The sequence below is a fragment of the Delphinapterus leucas genome, chromosome 16 (assembly GCF_059928025.1).
Source record: "Delphinapterus leucas isolate spDelLeu-1000000601 "Yukka" chromosome 16, BTC_Dleu_Yukka2, whole genome shotgun sequence".
Lineage (NCBI taxonomy): Eukaryota > Metazoa > Chordata > Mammalia > Artiodactyla > Monodontidae > Delphinapterus > Delphinapterus leucas.
Genome location: NC_143144.1, coordinates 58679538 through 58686822, shown reverse-complemented (window position 1 = coordinate 58686822; position 7285 = coordinate 58679538). Strand labels below are relative to the sequence as shown.

At 45.9% G+C, this 7285-nt stretch overlaps 1 non-coding gene and 1 pseudogene across 1 annotated transcript; one reads left to right on the top strand and one right to left on the bottom strand.

The window, feature by feature from the left end:
• Nucleotides 1-1600: 1600 nt before the first annotated feature.
• Nucleotides 1601-1673, bottom strand: TRNAR-UCU (transfer RNA arginine (anticodon UCU)). The gene has a single exon. It is a non-coding gene; the product is annotated as a tRNA-Arg (tRNA).
• A 3674-nt stretch (nucleotides 1674-5347) lies between these two features.
• LOC111172628 (large ribosomal subunit protein eL21 pseudogene) lies at nucleotides 5348-5886 on the top strand (annotated as a pseudogene).
• Nucleotides 5887-7285: the final 1399 nt, after the last annotated feature.

Genomic DNA, 7285 nt, shown 5'->3' with positions numbered 1-7285 from the left:
AATAAAATATGAAAATAATAATTTATATTTTATATGGCTCTGTGGTCTCATCTGTGCAAGATCACATTTGCACATACAGAACTCTTCCAAACAACAATGAGAATTATTTATAATGATTTATCGAGTGTCTACTATGTGCTGCTCATTGCATTAACAGCTCAGGTGAACCTCACAACCACTGTCTGAGGGAAATACACGAGAAGCCGTGTACTTTCTAACTTGGTATCATGTGTTGTGGATTTGCCCAAACGTGAGTCTCGCAAGAACCCTGTGTGTTAGGTGTGGCAGGAATTATTATCCCCGTTTTGCAGATAAGAAAACGGATGCTGAGAAAGGTTAAGGCACTTGCTCATAGCCACACAGCCAAGGAGTGTCAGCCAGCTCTTTGGATCCTGACACCTTACTTTTACTCTGATTTCACAGACACAGTGTTAAATTTAAAAGAGACCTCCAGTGTAAAACACCACTTTGGCCTGGATCTGCTGCCCACTTCAGCTAAACACACCAATTCCTGACATTGATTTATTAGTAATTCAGCTTGCTCAGGGTCACTCAGTTGAGTCTGGACTGCCTGGACAAGGTGCCCAAGGAGCAGAAGTAGAGGGGGCCAGCCCTGCCGTCGCCTCCCCATCTTTTAGAAGACATTAAACACTCTCTGCTTCCCCCACCCCTGACTCAGAGAGGGCCTGGGTTGCCAGAAGGTGGACAACACATTCGATCTGCATTACACCAGCTTGCACAGCAAGATAAAGGCGGACAGAGTGAGCGCAGGGTCTCAAGGTCCCCATTATTTCTTCATGCCGGGGTCGAGTCTTAGGAAAGCAAATAAAATGCTGTTGCTTGCTTGGAATTAGAGAAGGCAAGGAGGAGATCCCTGGGAGGCACTTTCCTAGGCCTCGGCCACCAGATACTCCTGCCAGCCCCTCAAAATCCACTCCCACTCCCCAGCCACATGCCCAGCCCACACAAGCAACAAGTTCTGCCACTTAAGGTGTTCTCCCCTTGTCCCCTCAAATTCTCTCTCTGCCAGGACCATGAGCTGCTTGTTTCTAACCTATACAATTACATGGGTAATTGTGAACCAAGATGGTTCTTGCTGGTCTCACCTTTGCAACACGTGAACTTAAGGTACATTTTGCATCTGGCTAAATCCTCAGATCTCTGCTTTATCTTCTACCTGGCTCACCTGATTCTCAGACCACTTTCCACAAATCACAGCAACAACTACAACCAAGCACCAGCAGTGGAGGTGGGGGGAACACAGGGCCCACACATGGCTCCAGAGAGGGATGGGGGAGACCCCATGTGCAGGAGCTGGAAGACAGTCAACGCCTAGGACGGGAAGCAAACGGGCCACTTTTTAGCTTCAGGCCAAGGTCAGGTGCTATACCTGTTCTTATCAAGTTAATGGCTTGACATGTTTGCCATCTGAGAACAAGACATTAAAAGAGGCTCAGAAGCAAGGAGTTAGATTCAGGGTTTAGCTCACTTGCCTGTCTCACAGGTGCTCCAAGATGATGGCTGTGTCCCTCCTGGGGGCAATGCACAATTCTTCTTTTTTTCTTTTTTTGCTGCACTGCACGGGCATGCGGGATCTTAGTTCCCTGACCAGGGATCGAACCTGTGCCTCCTGCAGTAGAAGCGCAGAGTCTTAACCACTGGACCACCAGGGAAGTCCCCAAGGCACAATTCTTAATATGAAATTCTTCACGCAGCATTTTCTTACTTTAGAGCTTTCGTTCCACAAAATGTATTGAGCACTTACTATGTGCCGGCATTGACAATGAGCAATTTATAATTTTGCACTTATTATGTAGGACCTGTTCATTCTCACCACAGCCCTGTGGGTTAGCTATAAAAATGCCCCATTTCACAGATGAGGCTCAGAACTGAGGCTCAGAAAGGTAAGAAGCATGCCTGAATTCACACAGCAAGTACATGACAGAATCAGGATTCCAATGGCTGTGTGGCTCACCACGGCCCCTTGGGGCACCTGAGAAGTGAGAGGCAGTCCTACCTACAAAGCCACAACCCAGGGGAGAGATGGGCTTGTAAACAGATCGTGAAACATAAGGTTTCCTTGGCTCTAACAGAAGCAGGAAGAAAGTGTTCTCTTTTTCTCTCTGCCTCTTCCTGCAGTGGTGCTCAAGGGTGGGACCCAGACCTTTGGAAATGTCAAGTTGAACACTCTCTTTCTGTGGCTGCCCACTTCTTTGCTAGTTGTCAGAGGGTCCAGAGGCCTATGAGGAATGGCCACCCTGGAGGGTCCTTCTGTTCGCATTTTACAGCCAGGACTGTCACCCACTGTCTTGTTCACTCTCTCACTTCTTCCTGGTCTCTGCTCTGGTCTCACCTCCCCAGGGACATCTTCCTCGAATTCCTTACCTAAATAGCCTACCCCACTCCTTTGTGCCTTGCACCTGCTTTATTTCTCTTACCGCATTCATCACCATCTGAAGTTTCATTATACGCTTATCTGCATATTGTCCATCCCCCCAAATGAAGACAGGCCTTTTCCTGTCTCAGTTGCTGCTCTACCCCCAGTACCTAGAACAGGATCTGGAACACAAGCAATAATAAATAATTTATTGAGCAAGTAAATCAATTTAAACCTTACAACAGTCCTGCGAGGAAGGTATCATTAACATCACGAACCTCATCATCATTTTAAAAATAAGGGAACAGGCATAGAGAAGTCATATGGCAAGTCAGGTCACGCAGGGCACCCCGTCAGTCTGGATGTGTGCCCGGGCCCCTCTCATTCCCACACCGCCCTCTTAGCCCAACATTGTCTTCCTCTCCTCCTTTGACTCAGTCCACAGTTCTGTAGTCCAGGGACTGTTGGCTGGTTGTGGAAAGGAAAGAAACCCAGCAACACCCGGGAGAGCCATTTACAGTCCCTGGGCAGGGCAGAGTGGCATCCTCCGAGAAGCATAGCACAGCATCGGTGTCACCATCTCCCTTCCGGTTGCCACCGAGCATCCAGCCGCCGTGCAGTGGGCCGCACCCAGATCATCCTCCAGACAGCAAGAGCCGCTCAACCTCACTGGTGATGCAAGAAACACCTGCCTCTCTCCCTCCTGGCCTTTCACTGGGAGCCCTGCAGCCAGGCACCACTCACAACAGGCCCCATGTTGAGTGAAAGAGTCCACGTCACCAACCTGTGGACGTCTACCCTGCTGTGGGCAGCAGGCTGCTCCCAGCACTGTGAGGGCAGAAACCTGGGTGAAGACCCATCTTTGGGTTCCTGGCAGAGACAACCCATAGGGAGGGGATGTGAGGGCAGGACTGCAAGCGTGTGTGTGAGGGGCCAGCAATGCCCCAGAGCTAAGTCACTCACACACAAAAAAGAACACACACAGGGTCTCAGAGTGAAAAGAAATGTTACAAGTAGCTGGGAGATCTGGGTGTTTGTCACAGTCCATCTCTTACAAGCTGTGTGGTGTGACATAGGGAAATTACCTCCTTTGTCAAATAGGGATAATAAAATAATACCTGCTCAGAGTGCTTCCTACAGAGTAAGAATAAAATTCAGTAACAAATATGTGAAAGCATCTTAGAAACTCTAAAGTATCCATAAACACAGAGATGTGTTGCATGCATTTTTTTCTGATTAAAAAAGGAAAATGACTCATTATGGAAAATATAATGAATATAATCAATATACATAAAGTAAAAAGAAGAAAATAAAAATCACCTATAATTCTACTACTTACAATCACTGTTACCATTTTGTATATCTCTTTCAATCTTTTATCCAGAGCACACATATGCAAATATATTTTTTATATGCATATGCCCACTCACCACAAGACTGGATTACATGGACTTTACCACCAGGGCTTTTAGAATTTTTATCATTAACTTCGTTAGAGTAGGAATCTCAGTCTATAATGGAACTTTACCATTGCTCTGGCTAAGTAAGAAGTTTTAGAAACTTACTGTTAATAATCCCTCAGTCCTTTAGTTTACTAAATATGCAGTTACCTACAACATGTACATTGGGAGAACCATTACACTGGGAATCAGGAGATCTGAGCTCTTTCCCTGAGTCTGCCAATAAAGAGCAGTGTATGGGAGGTACTGATGGGAGGTACTGATCCATCTCCACCCGGTAGGTAAAGTCAGGGAGACAGTACACCTGCATTAATTCCGGTCCCATTTAACAAGTCCTAACAACCAAGGCAAAGGCCACCTTGAGAGAGTCTGCTGGTTTCTAAGATGCTAACATACCATTCCCTTTGCCTCCACCACTTCCTCATGATTCATTCCCATCTAAACCAGAGCTAAACCATGCCCCAAAGTGGTTGACTGTTTCTGCAAGGGATGAGGAATACTGGTACACCTCCCAGTTCCACTGTCCACCTTGAGGGGTCAGAGCCACATCCTCTCTGAGGCCAGTTGGGTCTTGTTTTCTCCAAGTGAGCTCTTGAAACAACTGCAGCTGTGCTTGTTAAACATGCACATTCCCAGGGCCCCAGTCAAAGTCTTTGGGGGTGGGGCTCAGGAATCTGCATGTTTAACAGTGTCCACTGCCCCTCTCCCCATGCCCCAAGTGATTCTGATGTCCTCACAAAGTCTGAGAACTCATCCAGTCCAACATCCCATTTTATAGATGGGAAAACTGAGGCTTATGGTTACAAAGCCACGAGTGGCTCAGTCAGGGCCATAGGACCAGAACGAAATTTATTTCTCAATCTCTCTCTGCTTCTTTCTCCTTCTTTTTTCCCTCCCTCACTCCCTCCATTCCTTCTTTTCTCTCTTTATTTCAAGAACATAGACTTTTTCTCTCTCACCATATACAGGTCAGCAGAGAGGCTCCAGTTCACTGGGCAGCTCTGCTCCACAGGGCTATAGAATTCAGAGTTCTTGTGTGCTTAAATAATGTTCTAGGGGTTTTTTTCTTTTAAAGTCCTAATTCTTTTACAAATCAGTAATAACGAAAGATGGTTTGACACATAGCAATGAGTAGCCATAATTTTTCATCTGCCAAGGAGGCTAAGACTTAGAGTGGGAGTGAATGAAAAGTAGTCTTATCCATTTGTTCACACATGCATGCCTTCCTTTATTCATCAAACAGTCGCTGACCATCCAATAGGTGACTGGTGCTGGGACTACAACAGCACCTAAGACAGGGCCCCTGCCTTTGTTCTAAGTCAGTTCACGTCACAGTATCACTCAGACTAGAAAATGAAACCGGATGACTTATGAGCAAGCGTTGGGGCAAAAGGGGCCAGTGGTAGCCCCAAAGGAAATAGGACACGGTCCCAGCCCAGCTTTGTTCTCTCCTGTGACCATCCCCTTTAGCTTCCCTCTTCTTGGAGGGGAAGAATCTGTGGCGCAAGAGTCACATACACTTTCAGCTGGAACCACCATCTTCCAGTAATTCGCCAAAATGACCAACACAAAGGGAAAGAGGAGGGGCACCCGCTACATGTTCTCTGGGCCTTTTAGAAAACATGGAGTTGTTCCTTTGGTCACAAACATGCGAATCTACAAGAAAGGTGATATTGTAGATATCAAGGGAATGGGCACTGTTCAAAAAGGAATGCCCCACAAATGTTACCATGGCAAAACTGGGAGAGTCTACAATGTTACCCAGCATGCTGTTGGCATCATTGTAAACAAACAAGTTAATGGCAAGATTCCTGCCAAGAGAATTAATGTGCGTATCGAGCATATTAAGCACCCTAAGACCCGAGATAACTTCCTGAAACGGGTGAAGGAAAATGATCAGAAAAAGAAGGAAGCCAAAGAGAAAGGGACTTGGGTACCTTTCTCTGGGTACCACCCAGAGAAGCACACTTCGTGAGAACCAATGGAAAGGAGTCTGAACTGTTGGAGCCCATTCCCTATGAATTCGTGGCATGATGGATGGAAAGAAAAGAAAAGAACTAGACTGTATAAATGTTTCTCTTAATTGAGTAGAAGTGTGTGTCCCTTCCCCCAAACAAATATTTAAAGCACATTTTGTGTCCGAATTCAGAGGGTGACGTCTTTACTTTTCAAATTTAGTGGATTTTCTTCCTGAAAGATGTGAGGTAATTTGTTGTGCGATTACTCCACTGGTTAATAAACTGCCGGATAGTATGTATAAAATATTTGTACTAGTTTGAAAATAGTCTCTAAACTCCTATGAAAAAAGGACTTAAAATAAATAAATGAAAGGTTATCTGTTGCATTATAGTTACGCTCAGGAAAAGTTGATTACTCATAATTGCATCATAAATTAAGTAGCTGGGTTTGAGGATCAGGAACTTAACTTTGAAGCCTACTACCTAAAAATACATTGTTAAACTAGTTACATGCTAGTTCTGGGTTGTTTAGACCTTTCATGCAGCAGGGCTCAGAAAAGTGTTAAAAACTAGAATACTTTTTTTTTTTTTTTTTTGCGGTACGCAGGCCTCTCACTGTTGTGGCCTCTCCCGTTGCGGAGCCCAGGCTCTGGACGCGCAGGCTCAGTGGCCATGGCTCACGGGCCCAGCCGCTCCGCGGCACGTGGGATCTTCCCGGATCGGGGCACGAACCCGTGTCCCCTGCATTGGCAGGCGGACTCTCAACCACTGCGCCACCAGGGAAGCCCTACAATACCTTTTTTATTTAAACTGATGATAAGTATTTCTATAGCATCCAATACGTTATGTGACATTCTAAGCACTTTACATAATGTACTCATAAAAAACTTGGAATAAGTTTTATTTTGCCTATTTTACATGAAAGGAAGCTTAGGCACAAGTAACTTGACCGAGGGTAAGGTGCTTAGTGTTGGGCAAAGATTCAAACCCTGGCAACCCATAATCAGATCTTAGTCATCAGAGCTTTATTGCTTCATATTAATAGGAATACTTTAAAGCTACTTTGTCTAGTTGGAGCACATTTTTTTTGTGTGTGGTACGTGGACCTCTCACCGTTGTGGCCTCTCCCGCTGCGGAGCAGAGGCTCCGGACGCCCAGGCTCAGCGGCCATGGCTCACGGGCCCAGCCGCTCCGCGGCATGTGGGATCCTCCCGGACCGGGGCACGAACCCATGACCCCTGCATCGGCAGGCGGACTCTCAACCACTGCGCCACCAGGGAAGCCCTGGAGCACATTTTAGGTTTTGTTACTTCCTGGATATTTTTAATTGGATGTGGTAAACATCCAGTAGGGAACTGATCCCATCCCATCGCCCTGCCTTCAGTATTCTATGATAATACCTGTAGCAAGCTTATTTAAAATGAAAACCTTGACTACCTACTTAGTATTCTCTCCTTGCTATTAGACTTGAGGACAAGAACCTATTTATA